At 36.6% G+C, this 17,441-nt stretch overlaps 1 long non-coding RNA gene across 1 annotated transcript; it reads left to right on the forward strand.

The window, feature by feature from the left end:
- The first annotated feature begins 14,420 nt into the window (after positions 1-14,420).
- LOC147568958 (uncharacterized) lies at positions 14,421-15,839 on the forward strand. The gene is made up of 2 exons (XR_015231154.1): positions 14,421-14,734; positions 15,036-15,839. It is a non-coding gene; the product is annotated as an uncharacterized LOC147568958 (long non-coding RNA).
- The last annotated feature ends 1,602 nt before the right edge of the window (positions 15,840-17,441 follow it).

A 17,441-nucleotide genomic window follows, 5' to 3' on the forward strand; every position in this document is an offset into this window, starting at 1 on the left:
ATGCTTTCGTGGAACAGGAGAGAACCAAAGAGAGAGCTTGGTAGTGTTTGAGAAGAAAAGTTCACCAACTAGAAGCCCAAGTTCAAGAAGAGCAGCAGACCTCTCTGAACACCAGACAAGCTATTGTTTCCCAAAAACAAGAACTGGAGAGAACTCGAATTGAGGGTATAGTCAGGTATCCGTCCAGTTAAAGTATTGAAGCCGAGGTCCAACCTTTGTAATTTTCCATATTCTCTGATATTGGATGGAACACTACCAAAAATCAATTTGTTTCTCAAAACTAATGCACTTAAATCGTTCATGTTCTTCATAAAATCCACTGATGAGCTCTTATTAGCCAAGCCACTTAATCGCAGATCAGTTAATAAGGTCAAGTTAGATAAGCTGGATGGAATTGGTTCTTCAAATGGATTCCCTTGGAATCTGAGAGAAGTAAGTTTCGTCCAATTTCCAATGAAATCAGGTACTGTGCCAGTGAAGGCATTGTCTGATGCCCGCATGATTCTCATGTTCACTAAATTAGCAAAAGTCGAAGGAATATCTCCACTAACACCCTGCACTGTCGATGTAGATCTACTCGAGATTGACTAAACACCCAAGCTCAGGTAGTAGTGATCCAGATATGTTATTTGACCCAAAAGCCAGTAGTTTTAAATTCTTAAGACTTCTAAGCTCCTTTGGTACAGGTCCGGATAGTGCATTAATATCAAGTAACAGTTTCTCTAACGAAGTCAAATTGTTGAGGAATGCAGGTACGGGACCTGTTGAGTAATTCTGATCCAATTTCAGGAAGGTGAGAAAAGTCAAACAGACAGAGCTCTTTCGGGATTATGCCACTTATTTTTATCGCATATACTCTCAGTTTAGTTATGTGGCAAGTATTTCTGTTATTGTAAACACAATTTCATTTAATTCCAGGGTTGAAATCAGGGATGTTATCCATATCCGATTAATAGATTGCAGCACCACTACATGGTTCTCCACTTATATTCCTCTTTAACTTCTACATTACTTTTTTTTGGGGCTGAAAGGAACAATTTTTTTTCTAAATTTAGATGAAAACTAAAAACCGAATTAGTCACAATAATAGTATCATCCGTGCCGGAGGCACGGGCTATAAGCTAGTATCTATATAATAAGGGAGGAAGGTATCTTCCCCCTCCTCCCAATGGCCAAGATTTATCCTCATAAACTTATCTCTAATGATCTAACTGTAGGGATTTACACCCTTCTACTAGTGTTTATAGCGGAAATATGACATCTAATGTCTACACTAGTATTCCCAGGATCACATGCAAAACTAGTAATTAATCTAATGGAGATAGTAAATTACCTTAATCGCTTTTCCCTCGAACTAGTTGAATTGATTGAAGAAGACCAAGAGCTTCAAGTGTGGCTCCTCTACTTGGGACACGAGCAATCAATTTGATCTCCCACCTTGTTGTATAGCTAGCACACCAATGGTGGTTGGAAAAGAAGAACACCTTCTTCTTTGACTAGATTGATAGTAATGGGAATTAGCTCACTTTCTCCTCTCTACTTGATGTGGTAGAGTAAGAAAGCTTAGAGAGAAATTCCACACCTTATTCTCTGCCCTAAGAGTGTTTATATAGAACCCTAATAAGAATCCACCTCCTTTTAGGTTTCCTAAAACACCCTTTAGAATAAGATTTAGGGAAATAGTCGAAAATAGCAACTATTGGTATTTTCTCAATTCCCTAAGGAGGAGGTGCCCAAACACCACGAAAATTGGCAGATATAATGTTTATTATATCAGCAACTAACCCTCCAAAATTCAGCCCAATCCGAGTCCTAGAAGTACCCGAACCGGTCTAGGCCCAAAAACCCTGTTTTTGGCCTTTTTGTACTATCTTTGCCTAATTCCTTTTAGGCCTATGAGATATGTTTATGGGACACTCCCATGATTATATCTCACTCCCACTAGTCATATCCTAGATCAATTTGTCACTCTTATGTGTAACCCGTTGTAGGATCCGATCGAAGTTAGCCGCGAATTACTTCGTAATTCGAAAATCGTAGTTGGTCTCTAGCTACAACTCTACGATCCCTAAATCAATCGGACTTGATGATCTTCCACATCAATTGTCCTATCCGACAAATTGTTCGCATTGTCACCTTGGTCGAAGGACATCTCCTTCAACTCCTTCAGACTCCCACTTGGACTTAGAACAAGTGCAATGCCTCGATTCCCGTGTCAATTTAGTATCCCATCTGATACGTCACATCATTCAGACTTTCTTGATATCCGAGTACAACTGTAAAAGACAAACGATTAACTTTTAATCCGTTTGAGCGCGGCCACGCATTTTCAGTTGCTACTCATCAAGTGGCCTTGAGACACTTTGTACCTAATGTGATTAGGGTGACACAATCCATTCTTGCGCTCCCACTTAACTTCATGTCTATCCTGTCCTTCCCAGTATCCGTCTTTATAACCTCCTTTTACGACGCGGCGTTTAACGGAACCAAAGTCGGGCATTCCTTACATAAGATGAGTGGAGCACTCATGTTTTGAGGAATCTCTCCAATTGTCTTTATGAGAAGTATTGACGTTCATCACGAATGATGTACTTCTCATTTGAGGGTTATCCAGTGTATAAACCTTTTATACACCCACGTAGTCGAATAGAATATACTATTCCTATAGCCCATGAAACTGCGCTAACCCATCGACTCCCGTGCTAGTCTTCGTGAGTCATTGTTGTCCATGCAATGACCTGGACCAGGGATTTTTGATAATAAATATTCCAAGTTCACTTAATAGGGTTTCATTCATCAGATCACGTATCTGACAAACCTATTCGGAACGTTTTATTATCTATGGACTGTCGTTTAAACACTAAACCAAGTTTAGACGACTGGTGAAATAATTCTTATTATTTCTGATAACGAGAGTTGTAAATCTGAGCCTCTTCCGTAAAACTCCTTTTACCCACTCAGTTTTACTTGTCGAGGTTTAAAATTACACCTCATGCCTTAGACTGTGTATGAATCTCATACTATGTCTTAGGTGACAGTTTAGTTTGACTACCGTGGTAGTCGGTTTTAAACTTTGCTTATTATCAATTAATTTGAAGATTACTATCTTCAACCTTGATAATATCTAGTAATCTTTACTAGAGTTAAGGCCTTTAATTCTTTGTGTAGTATTTGCAACAGTTCCCGGCTTAAAACACTTTTAGCCTACTTTCCTTCCATGTCTGGAAGTTTGCTACGATGACATGTTCAACTTTGTACTACTTCATCCTTTAGCCTTCTAGGATGTACTAAGTAGTGTTTCGGTTTTCCAATCCGATTCGGATGTTTAAATGCTAATCATGTCCAATATGATTGACTTTATGTTTTCGAACATAAATGTCTCTCTCATGCGTGCTAGCTCATCGGTGTCTTTTAGACTCCGAGTTTTGCAACGCCCTCTGTCATGAGTTTTTGGGTCGAAATTCTTTTAGACTTTCGGAGTCTTAGATTTTCTGTTTCGGATCTCAAGCATCTCAGCGTACTGAGTCTCTCTAATCCTATCATCCTTTTGATCTATGCTTATAGATCTTCAGATGCCCAAAATGGCATTTTATCTTTTGTGTGTGGTCCTTTATTGAGTCAGTTCGTTACTGTTATACAACACCTTATGTCGTACTCAATCTTTTGTATGTACTCTGCATACGGACCCGGAAGGTTTGTTTACTCCCACTTACCTTCTTGAAACTCGTGATTCAAGATTTTCTTCATTCTCCAGGAATCAAATTTCTCTGATTGCCTTTTGAATCGAAGATTCTAACTCTTGCGTGCTTTTAATCCGTCGATAGATTTCTGAAGCATGCTTGTGGACATAACTTGATTGGAAGAATCTTTATTCTTCTTGTCTCGTTTCGGGAAACACGAATGTTTCCATCCTTCTCAGTTTTCTATTTTGGAAAACCAATTTAGGTCTTTTGTTGACTTAAATTATCAAGCTTCATGTCTTGACGAGATATGGATTCCACGATGATTTTGGGTTCTAGCCAAAATCTAGAGTCAGTTTCCGTTTCTGCGCAGGTCTTTTATCTCTTCAGAAATAACCTTTATTTTCTGTGTCTTTGAGATTTGACCTTTTAGGGCTTTTGAACAACAATTTGGAATTTTCTCAATTACTTTAAGATATTCCTTTAGAGACACTTTCACTTGTTTTGAGAGTTCTCCGGCGAATGACATTCGCTTTTGTGCGGTGGGTTTATAAGATCATGTCTTTAACCTCTCCTTTTCCGAGGAGCCGCAGTTTGTTGCTCTTGGTCGACTTTAATCGTCTTGTACAAGTTTCATGATTGTTCTTCATGACCCTCCATGATTTTTCTCATGATCGAATTAAATCGACTTGTACTTTTCTCCCACTTATTCTTGTAATAATTAGTGTTTTTCTCCCAGACGACCAGGTGTGCTAATTATTAGAAGAATACTATCATGAGCAACAAACACTTTGTTCTCTTGATTGGTTGTGGAAGAAGCCCAAATTTCTTTCAAAAGAAATTGCGTCAGATATTAGCTAGTTTTGTAATGCTTTTACAAGCTTAGCTGTTAGACGGACTTTGGTAAGTGTGAAAACAATCGTTTATAGAATATGTCCCAAAATATTCGGAAGACTGGCTTAAACCCATCTTTGATCGAATTATGCATAGCAATGTTCGATTACTCCCACTGAATCCACCATCCCTCAGATGTGTTCCATGGAGCGAGTTGGGAAACGTTTTCTCAACTCCTTTGATGGTTATTTAGTATTTGACTCAAGTTTTCATCACTCCAATTTAATCGGATGACTTAAACTCTCTTGTCAAGATGATTCTTTTACTTCGGTTTGTACTTTGTTTGAACCTTTCAAACATTCCGACTTATACTTTATGATTTGTACGTTTCCATACTTCATGAAGTTGTCAGAGTACGTATTTGAAGTTTCTCTCGTTAGCTTCTGCAAGTAAACTTATAGGTCTGCATAACACTGTATGAGTCCTAATAGATTACCAGTCTCTATGCCTTTTGAAAAGGGTGACTTTGTCAATTCAGTCCTTAAGACCTAATTGACAATGCTGAAGTTTAATGAGTTTGAATCTCTTGATTTTAGCCATTATCAATGTTAACCTTCAGTTAATTTTACCACTGGTTTAAAACATCATATGTTTCTAGAAAAACAAAATAATCACTATTAAGTTCTAAGCTAGATCAGTGTCTAAAAGAAGACTTTGATCCCTTTCAGCATCCCTAGCATTACTGCTTCTGCTCCCTCTTGGATCTTTACTTCTTTTAGTCAAGTATGTGATTTCCTTGAGCTTTACGGAGCCGCACATCCGGTTTAAAATACCTGATGAAGGAATTTTACGATACTTGTTTTTAACTTTGTTAACAAGGATACGGAATCGGAATTCATAATTCCATTCCTTTTGTCCTCCAGGTGCTAAAGGTAGTTTCCTTTTAAATGGTCTAGCCATTGTTTTAGAAACATTCACAGTAATGAGGAATACTCTTGATCATGTACTCGGCAACTGCTTTTCTATGATCAAATGTTTGTCTCACTTGACTGATCCTTTTGCCCTTTTGAATCTCAAGATCTCTTTCTCAAGAACCTTTCTTAGACTGGATATTCCCGTATGTTCTGCTCAATTTGTTTGTAACAACCTGAGTGACTCATCTAAGGTCTTTATCAATCTTTGTTCAATCGATATTGAATTGGGTGATAGATGTATTCTGTTGTCTTTCCTTAGGATGACTTTCAGATTGCCTTGGAGGTCTCGTACCTCTCCATTTATGACTTCTGTAGAAATTTCTTCCTTAGTTTGTCTTAATGGTTATGCTAGCATTCATTACTATTCCAAAGAGAATGTTATACGATTGCTTGCAAATGGCTTTTGACCTTCTCTTGTATGAGTCAACATTGGGATTGGGTATTCTAGTGACCTTCCTTTTGAATCTGAGAACTATTCTCGGATTCATTCTTCCATTCTAGGAAGTGGATCAACACCTCCTTTAGGTGTGATTCAATGTTGAAATCGTTTGTGTCATCTTAAAACTACATAAAGAAATGGCAAAGTTTTAAAACTCGTTATCGTTTTTGAAAAACTTAGTTTTCCCACATTATTCAATAAAAATCGTCCCCGATTGAATAAGTGATTCCAAGACCCCAGTTCTTCGGAGTAAAGCGGACGAAGGCCCTACCCTTTGACTCCGTCGTTCCGGGTGAGTGAACTACTTCACTGATCATACCTTATGACTCTTGGTTGATAGATTTCATTAATGAATGACTAATCTATCCTTTTGCCTCGAGTATCCAAGACTCTCTTGCTGATCTCGTTGAGTAGAACCATTTAGACGTGTAGGCCTCTTCTATAGACCTACCCGCATTGTCCCAAGGTAGAGGAGGTACTCTGCGAAGGCCGACCCACCTTCCTCGAACAAGGGCGCAACGAGTGTCTTAATCTGGATAGGCGATTACTCAAGATTACGTTTTGGGGACTTTTACGCTAGTCTGGCGTTTGTTATAGTGAACTATTTAGCCTAACTAACATCCACGACATAAAACGTAAATAAGTAAGTAAATGCGCGCGAGAAAGTAAATCAAGCAGACATGGATCCTAGTATGGCCCCTAACCTAGAAGATCTAATCACCCTTGGTTTTCTTCTTGTTTCGCCTTTTGGTTCGTCTTAAATCGCCATCTTTGAACCTCCATTGATTTCTCCCACTCGCCTTTGGATTTCATCCTCGAGTTTCTTCAATGGACTCATAGACCCTAAACTCTAATTACAAGACTCTAACGATTCGCAGATCGTATAAACTTGAAATTAAATTAAATTACAAAGCATGCACCCATCCGTGCTTAAAACAAGAATAAAGAAATAAATCTATGGCCATACTAGTTTCCCGCATTCACATCACATGCAATCATATAATATATCAAGGCTAAGAATTATATATGCATGATTATCTTGGGAGATACTTTTGTTGACATCACATGTCACATTACGGACCTTAAGTCTAAATTCGAAGAATTCTACTAATGGTGCTTTCCGGTTTTATCTTTTATGATTTCTAAACTCATCTTTAAGAAAAACTCCGTTTTGGGCTCGAGAAAGCCCGGGTCAATTTCGGAAAAAATATTGGTTCGATTCTTAATGATTTCATAAATCAATTTAAAGAGAAATCCGTTTTGGGCTATTGGATGGCCCAGATTGATTTTGGAATTATTTGGTTGGAATCGGAAAATTTTTTAGCAAAAACTCCCACTCGAATGATGGTCCCTTTTCGTGGTCCGAAAAGCCTCGAAAAAGCCCGGGACAAGTCATAGACAAGTCCCGGCCCAAGCCCAAAAAGGGCTCGGACAAGGTCCGGACATAGCACGGCCCATAGGGCCGGCATGTCCTGGCCGAGGCCTATCAAGGCCTGGTCTCGTCCTGGCCGGAGCCAGGACGCTAGTCCATGTACCAGACGCGTCGTCTGGTACTGGACCGGACCAGCACTAGGTGTCTCGGACTAGTCCGAGACACCCAGAACCTCCCAGACGCGTCTCCAAGACGCGTCTGGTCGAGTGCTCTGGAGGCGTCCTAGACGCGTCCAGGAAACTCCTTCGCAGCTGCTGGTCGCGTCTTAGACGCGACCTGGACGCGTCTTCAAGACGCGTCCTTAGTAGCTGCTCTGGACGCGTCTCAAAGACGCGTCCAGAAGCTTCTGTCGCAGCTGCTGGTCGCGTCTTCAAGACGCGTCTCAGCAGCTGCTCTAGACGCGTCTCAGCAGCTGCTCTGGACGCGTCCAGAGGACGCATCCAGGAGCTTCTGGTCCGGCCAGGAAGCTTCCTGGCCGGACACTAGGGTTTTTCAAAACCCTAGTTTCCAAAAAGAAATTTTTTTTTTTTTCTTATGCAACTCTAAGTTGCTATTTTCCAATTTTAAAACTTTTCTTAAATTTTTGAAATTCCTTTTAGAACACTTCTAAAAAAATTTTAAAACTTTTAGAAACTTTTAAATTTTTCCAAATTTGTTTTGAGAGCTTCCTAAAGTCAAAACTACTCTTTTTAGAACACTTCTAAAATTCCAAAATTTTGTTTTTCAAAAGTTTCCAAAACTTAAAAACAACTCTTAATCAAACCAATTTTGGATCAAAATCTAGGTTTTTGAAATTTTTCAAAGAACTATTTTGAAATCAATTTTGAAAAATCTTTGAATCCAATTCAAAATTAATCAAATTTTATGTTTTAAAATCTTTTTAAACATAACTATCAATTTAATCAAGCATGGATTAGTTTGAAATTCAATCAAATTGAGACTTTTAAAACACTTTTAATCATCAATGTGATTCTCAATTTGAAAATTTATTGAATCCCATCAAATTATGAGTTAAAAATACCTTTTTAAAAACACCTTTTAAAATACTTTTATAAACTCAATTTTCAAACTATCAAGCATATAAATTAGTTCGATTCTTAGCAAAAACTAGTTAATAGCAAGAGGCTCTGACGCCACTGTAGGGATTTACACCCTTCTACTAGTGTTTATAGCGGAAATATGACATCTAATGTCTACACTAGTATTCCCAGGATCACATGCAAAACTAGTAATTAATCTAATGGAGATAGTAAATTACCTTAATCGCTTTTCCCTCGAACTAGTTGAATTGATTGAAGAAGACCAAGAGCTTCAAGTATAGCTCCTCTACTTGGGACACGAGCAATCAATTTGATCTCCCACCTTGTTGTATAGCTAGCACACCAATGGTGGTTGGAAAAGAAGAACACCTTCTTCTTTGACTAGATTGATAGTAATGGGAATTAGCTCACTTTCTCCTCTCTACTTGATGTGGTAGAGTAAGAAAGCTTAGAGAGAAATTCCACACCTTATTCTCTGCCCTAAGAGTGTTTATATAGAACCCTAATAAGAATCCACCTCCTTTTAGGTTTCCTAAAACACCCTTTAGAATAAGATTTAGGGAAATAGTCGAAAATAGCAACTATTGGTATTTTCTCAATTCCCTAAGGAGGAGGTGCCCAAACACCACGAAAATTGGCAGATATAATGTTTATTATATCAGCAACTAACCCTCCAAAATTCAGCCCAATCCGAGTCCTAGAAGTACCCGAACCGGTCTAGGCCCAAAAACCCTGTTTTTGGCCTTTTTGTACTATCTTTGCCTAATTCCTTTTAGGCCTATGAGATATGTTTATGGGACACTCCCATGATTATATCTCACTCCCACTAGTCATATCCTAGATCAATTTGTCACTCTTATGTGTAACCCGTTGTAGGATCCGATCGAAGTTAGCCGCGAATTACTTCGTAATTCGACGATCGTAGTTGGTCTCTAGCTACAACTCTACGATCCCTAAATCAATCGGACTTGATGATCTTCCACATCAATTGTCCTATCCGACAAATTGTTCGCATTGTCACCTTGGTCGAAGGACATCTCCTTCAACTCCTTCACTAACGACTTGAATGTACATGAGGGAAAAAAACAATATTCGTTTTTCAAATTTCTAATATCTGCGCTCTCTCTCTCTTCATCTCTTTCCCTCTCTTTCCCGTCCCATCTCTTTCTATCTCTTCAAATTCGTAATGGCTGCAGTTGGAGAAATAACACTCCTTAATATTCCTTTCTCCCTCCTCTCTGTCCTCATCTATGTCTCCCTCTTACCCCAGTATTTCTCTCTATTCGTCTCTCTCTTCCCTCATTTTTCTCACCTCATGGAAGATCTGAGAGATATCTTCTCTCTGTATTTGATTTGGTGTGTAGGTACCTTTTTCTCTGAAACTACCCTCTCTTCATCTTAGATTCATTTTTTTAATTGTGTATCTTTTAGTCAATTGTATCCGTTACTTTGTACTAATTTAAACTGAAGCCATTACTGTAAATCTAAACCAAATTTATGGTTTGGGCTTCAAAATCTGTATTTGATTTGGTTTTGGCTACTAAGTTTAGACTTCAGTCCACCTTCGAGTTAATCATGTTTAAATCATAACCAAATTTAGTCAATTAAAGTCACTAAATTTGAATCGCAACCATGAAATCTATATAATAAAACAGAAGGGAAAAACGCTGACTGGGACAAACATCCTTATTTAATTATGTATATTGTCTACAAGCCCTTTCCTAATGTTACAATATAGTCATTCTTAATAATAAAATAACCTATCTAAGAAAAATAAGCTATATAAAGAAAAGAAAAAGATTATCGGGTTTAGAAATAAAATAACCCATATAAAATAACTATTTCTTGCACAACACAGGTTTAAAAATAAAATAACTTATTTCTTTTTTCTCATAATATCTGTTTCCAAAATAACCTATAAAATTGAAAAATAACAAGTTCTATGGTTTAGTACTCATATCGTTCAGTTTGATTTCTTTATTATTACGTTTCTTGGTAGTATGTGTTTATGACAACCTGATGTTCTTTTGATTTCTTCAATAATTTCGTTTAACGTTGATTGATATAACTGTCTGTGCCCTCAAGCACGGGCTATACCCTAGTTATGTTTAAATCATAACTTTGAAGTAAAGTGCGAAACTTTACTTCTGCACTCAACATGTTTGATGAATTGTCTTATAGACAGTATGTTGTCTATATTTAACCTGCATTCCATTTTCTTGTATTAACTTTGTTTACTTATTCCTTTGATCTCTTTAAATATCATGCAATATTATTTATCCTCAAATTGTTTAATGAGATAGGCTCCAACCTTTAACGCATTTCTTATTCGAGGTAAGCTCTTCATCGAAATTGACTTGATTGGTGAATTGGTAAAAGAATCTCATTAAAAGAATCTCATCGAGAATCGTTTAATGAGATAGGCTCCATCCTCTAACACATGTACAAATTGTTGCATTTTGTACATGTAATTACATATAAAAGACTGAAAATTTTATGATATTACTGATTTTTATTTTATATTTATTTAGCTAAATCAAACTTTAGCTTTAGGGGTTAGGGGATTTTGATGCGACCTAAATAAAATAGATACGAGGGTGGAAGGACTAAGGAGTGCCCATAGGCCACATCTATATCTATATAGTTTAACAAGTGGTTTATCTTGACCAATCAATCTCCGGGTGTGTTATATCTTAGCCTAATAGAGGTTTAGGATAGTAGTCTGCTAGATTTGGGGTTTCGATTAGGGTTACACTTTTCTCTCTAATTCATTTTGAGTATATAGTTGAGCCTTGAGTAAATATTTTGGATCATGCATGTCTACATTTTGATCTCTTGAGTAAACATTATGAATGATACATCAACACCATGTGTTTAGTATTGCTGTTAATTAAGAATGTTTTTCTTTGAAATTGAATAGTAATGTTATAATGCAGTTGATGGTTGGCTGAACTACTTTAATTCTCGATTGATAATGTATTGAATCTCTTTAAGTTATTAATGCAACAGATTATTGTTTAAGTTAATTAAACTGTTTTTGTTGTTATTATGCACTTAGATTTCTCAGATCAATTGATCTCTTTCTCAATCGATTTGTTTGACAGATCAATTGATTTCTTTCTCAATCGATTTGGCTTTTTTTTTTTTTTTTTACAATAGGCACCGGTCGCATTTCCTTTGGCAGCGGGAAGCTTTAGGTACTCTCTCTCAAATAATTTCTCGCTTTAGGTTTGTATGTTTTGGGATTTTTTATTTTGTTTGTAAGTGATTATGTTTTCTCTCTCTCAAACGTTTTTTTATTTGTAAGTGCTTATGGTTTCTCTCACTCTCACTTTTCTCAAAATCTTACTTCATATTCCTTATCATGATCCAAAGTAACTCCTTATCTTTGTTGTTGTATACGAACCTCTCTCTCTTTCTTCTTGATATGTTATTTAGGTTAAATGTTTGCTTAAGTTCCAGGTAATATCACAAAGTTTGCTTAAGTTCTAATTGATTTGTAAAAACTCTTTAGGTTAAATGTTTGATACCTATTTAGGTTATATATTATTTGGGTTTACTATATAGGTTTCGAAATTGCCGAAGTTCTAAATTGATCAGTACAAAAGTTTTTAGGTAAAACACAAAATCAAGGTCTTTTCAATTTTTAGGTTAAACTTTGGAAAGAATTAGTGGTTTATCAATTTGTGTTTTATTTGTTTTTTGTTACTTTTCTCTTTGTGTTTCTTCATCGATATCTGTTTGGTTCTTTTTTGTATGGTTGCTTATGCATAACTGGAGTCATGGAGTTTCCAAGTTCGATTCAAGTGGATCTGTAATTTTCAATTGTGATATACTATTTTGATATTTCCTGAATTCCCTACTTTGATGGATGCTTGCATCAATCTAGGGCGTTCGTAACAAATCTCTCCTTGAACTCTGGGGTTGTTGTACTGAGTTACCTGTTGTTTTTCTTTTGGACTGTAAGCAGTTGGAGGATAAGATCTGTTTTGAAAGTTCAAAAGGAGTTTGGAGGCTCTCAAGCTTTCGGAGATGCTCATTGGTACCATAAGTAAGTTAATTACACAATGTTTAAACTTTTTTATGATTCTTTTTTGTAATTATTATCGCTCATCTTTGTTGAGTTTTATGTTTACTCTAAGGAACAATAATCAGAAACACAAAACAGATTCGTTATCTATCCTTAACGTTGATTAATCAAGGTGAATTGGATACCTTGGTCAGGGAGAGAGACAGTTGGTGGTGCAACTGGCGTTGGAGACAATGTAATGCCTGATTTGTATTCATTCTCACTCTCCTTGAAAATAACCCATAATTTTCCAAAACCAAATTCGATGCAAAAATATTTATTTGGTATAGTTGATCAAACGTATACTAAGTAAAATCTTCTCAAACTTAGTAAACGACTACTTTTCTTTTTGGGTTTAGGTGAAATTTGACTTCAGCAACACATGTTTGGTTTTGAATTACTCGACTGAATGGCTTATTGACGGTTTAATTTGAGTCAGTGAGCCAGGGATTTGCTTTCATGTTTGTTTTAATTACTCATTCGTCTTCATCGGTCAGTGTTACTTGCTTTCATGTTTCAAGGTTATTTGCCTCTTACTGTTCTTTTTTGTGGTAGTGGTGTACTTTTCACTGTTATGTGTTTAATCGTTGTTGGTAATATATGTTACGTGTTACTAATTTCTTCAACGTTCTTCAGGTATCGTTAACGCGACATCTGGAGGAGCGACAAAATTTCTTTCCAAAGAACACTTACACAAGTATATTTTTTGTAGGTGTCTTTTATCAGAATTATGTCGTTGAAGTAGGTAAACAGTGAACCAACCTGGCGAATAAATACAAAACATTGTAATTCGATTATAATATGTGCTTATTCACACAGTGTGCTCGGTCTGTGGGGCACAGACAGTTATTTTGAATACATTAACATGAAGGTGGGCTGAAGCCCAAACTTAGTAGCCAAAACCAAACCAATTACAGATTTTGAAGCCTAAACCATAAATTTGGTTTAGATTTACAGTGATGGCTTTAGTTTAAATTAATGGAGAGAAACGTACGTACACACCATAAATTTGGTTTAGATCTTCCATGAGGTGAGAAAAATGAGGGAAGAGATGGACGAATAGAGAGAAATACTGGGTAAGAGGGAGACAGAGATGAGGACAGAGAGGAGGGAGAAAGGAATATTAAGGAGTGTTATTTCTCCAACTGCAGCCATTACGAATTTGAAGAGAAAGAAAGAGATGGGACTGGAAAGAGAGAGAAAGAGATGAAGATAGAGCGCGCTAATATGAGGAATTTGAAAAACGAATATTTTTTTCCCTCATGTACATTCAAACCGTTAGATCATTACAGATAAGTTTATGAGGATAAATCTTGGCCACTGGGAGGAGGGGGAAAGATACTCTCCTCCCTTATTATATAGATTTGCATTGTCAGTATTTTCTAATTAAATTGTATCTCTATTTGAGTATGAACCAGATCCAAAGATATTTTACGCTATCGGTCAGTGATAGCATGTGCCTCCACTGAGCCCTATGTGAGGCCGCCTCTGAAGAAGGCAATACTCTATTCAAAGCGGGTATGTTGATAGAGTCTCGAAGATATGAAAATGCAAGATTTGTTCGTTAACTTCTTGTTACAACCGTGAGATAAACCATTTCGACCACCAAATAAGAACCATGTCATGAAATGGGAGTTGAAATTGATCAAAGAACTTGTTTTATTCCTTGATGGTTTACAAAAGAAATATAAGACTCTATTTATAGAGTTACAATACTACTAGTTTCTAATTTTACTAGTTCTTAACATTTTACTAGTTTCTAATAGTTTTATGCTAATATATATACTAGCTCCTAATATCTTACTAGTTTCTAATATGAGAAATGCTGCTTGGCCCGAGTTGTAGTCCGACTCGGACCCGAAATCCGACATGGCTTGCCAACTCGGACCAAGTCCCATTTCCGGGGGAGGGAACATATTTTCGTTTAATTCAACTTGGGTTCTTATTTTTGTATACTATTTCAGTATCCGTCCTTCACTTCTTTCTGCCATTCTTAGACGAGAGGGAGAAGCTCGATGAATGGAATTGCTGACGAGAGGGAGAAGCTCGACGAAGAACAAAAGAGGAGAGAGAAACCGAGAACGAAGTGATATCTAGGGTTTGTCATCTTTTCCAGAGAAAGAACAAAGTGAAGGTTCTGCTCCATCTTTGTTCCTCGATTTAGGGCAACGTATACCTTAATCGGTAGTTAGGGTTTTCGTCACCAAACCGCCGAGTAATCCTTCATCCAACCAAAACTCATGGAATTGCTGACTGAAAACGAAAGGTAAGGTTCTGATTCCTCCTTTCATCACTTGTTTGAGAAAAAACACAAAAAACTCACCATTTTCTCTAACTGTTTAATCTCTGTTTCTTGCTCAAAAAGAGGAGATTTTTCTTTTTGCTACTTTTATCATTTGAGATCCACACTAATTGTTCTAAAAGTTTAGGGTTTCTTTTAGTAGATTATATAAATGTGTTATGCATATCAAATTGTTATGAACTGGTTTGTGTATCTAACTTAAGTTTTATGGTTTTTATAGTTGATTAAGAGATTCTTATAGTTTATGTTTTGAAATGGTTGTTAGAGAAGGGAGATCCACGAATGCATTGAACATAATGCGACGAAGTCAGAAGAGCAACAGACAGCAAATGCGGAACTTTGGACTTAAAAAACACACTGATGATTATGACATCGAAAGTCGAAATTACTGTGATAGAGAATGGAGGTCGCCGAATTGGATTTGATCTGGACTATGATGAAAAGGACAGTAGCTACACCATGATAAACATAACGGAAGAGCTGAAACAATATTTTAGGCCAGAATCTCTAACCTCTAAACAGGTTAGACGAGATGATCGTCTTCCGAACAACTCACTAAGTTGGAAGTGAAGGAAATGCAGACATAAAGTTGAAGGAGGTATTCGAACAACTAAAAGCAAAGGAGATAGAGCTTCAAGTGACAGAAAGGTTCGGAGACGGAGTGGTCAATGAGGGTTTAAGTCATATATAGTAGACGAAGATGGCGATGGAAATGTGAGTGTGCTCAATGGTAGCAGTGCAATTCCAGACTCATTGCCTCCAGCATTACCTGTGGTCAATGAGGGTTGAAGTCAATGACTGTAAATTCCATATCCTGCAAAATATAGCAATACTCCCAAATGTCAAATGATAATGTTAGGTTTTTGTGGGTAGGCTTTTCTGTTGCCTGCCGATATTTTGTGGAAAACTGGAATTTTGAGCTCGAATGTAATAGTATAAACTCTATTAAAATATATGCTTTAAGTTAGTTTTTGAATCTCATTTTTGTAATGTGCTTGTTTAAGAATCTTGTATATGGAACTATTATGGAGTCGGTTCATCAATAAATCATCCGTTTTTTTTCTTCTCATAAGTTTGAAGATATTGTTATCGTCTATGGTTGGATAATTGCTTGGGTAAAAAATGGATTTCATGTTGGCACATCATGTTAAAACTAAGCATAAAAACATATCTTGAGCTGGTGTTTTCTCGCCATGTTTCATCTTCGATTTCCATTATCAACGAATTGCAGGCTAGCCAAAACAAAAAGGTCGGAAATCAGTATTGCAAGAGACATTATAAACTGATGTGATATTCAAACTATCCTTCTCTCTAAAATTACCCCTCATATGATCTCTCATCTCTGTAAGCTTAGGTAAAGCTTGCACCGAAATTGCAAACAAGCAAACCACAGAAAACTAATGTTTCAAGACAATGGCACTTGATTTCCCATCATAGAGAGCAAAACATAGGTTTAAATGCTTTCTCATAGATCATCATTCTCAACTTGCTTCAACTTTATTTGATACTTAACCCAACTGACATTACTTCAATCGATTGGTGTAGAAACCCCTTACAAACCCTAGGGTTTAATAAGCCCTAAATGCAGTGATTTTCCTCTTCAAATTATAAACCCTGGATATCAAATCATGTCTGCTTCACTTCGTTCTCTCTCTCTCTAACTCATTGCGATTTTTCCTTGGCAAATTCGAGCTGAAGAAGTAGATTTTTTTTCTCTCTCTCTCTTCAGGCAGGTTGAAGAAGAAAGGCAAGGACGGGGACAGAAATAATAGAGAAGTACAGGGATTGAAGTTGAATAAAAAAGAAATTGGCCTTTCTCATTACGGAAATGGGACTTGGTCCGAGTTGGCGGGCCACGTCGGAATTCGGGTCCGAGTCGGACTCCAACTCGGGCCAAGCAGCATTTCTCTTCTAATATTTAATATTTCCTAATATTATATGGGATATCTTAACATATAGAAAGGTATTTCAACAATGGGCACTTTTAGTTACAGTTGTTTTTTTGATGAACAAGTTACAGTTGTTTTCTCACATTAATTTCATAAAAAAAGGTGCCTTAAGTGTGGGAAATATGTTTGACATGCCCAAATTAACTAATTGTTTGTGACATGGTTTAAATAATGTAGAATTGTAGGTTTATCTTTAAGTAAAAGTTTCAAAGGAAGCAAGAGGTTTATATAATAGAGCTTTATCTTTAAGTAAAAGTTTCAAAGGAAGCAAGAGGTTTATATAATATAGCTTTGAAAGTTATTTTGAGGCAAAAGCTTCAAATGAATTATGGTAATGGAATCAAATAAAAATATTTGGGATGTTGGAGTAAATTGAGGAAAAAGAAAAATCTAGACAGGTTTCTTATGTGGGTGAACCAGAGTTTTTGCTCAAGACTTTAAGGGTCGGTGTCGTCAATAGGCTTCACTAATGAAGGCTGAGTTATCACACTTATACCTTTATTCATTGACAAAATTGTTGTTAATACTAATTTCTTTTCACAAAACCTTTATTTGTCGAAATTGAATCTCATTCAAAGCTCATAACGTTTAGTTCTAAATTTACATTGACAAAATAATAAATAATTACAGGTTGTCAGCATTTTTATAAATATCTACTTGGTTGGTATTATAAGCTATCTTCCACCGTAAACATATGTTAGTTTCGTTAAAATAAAAATAGC

Source organism: Eschscholzia californica, unplaced genomic scaffold (assembly GCF_041429995.1).
Source record: "Eschscholzia californica isolate CP2 unplaced genomic scaffold, dmEscCali1.0.p SCAF_1, whole genome shotgun sequence".
Classification (NCBI taxonomy): Eukaryota; Viridiplantae; Streptophyta; class Magnoliopsida; order Ranunculales; family Papaveraceae; genus Eschscholzia; species Eschscholzia californica.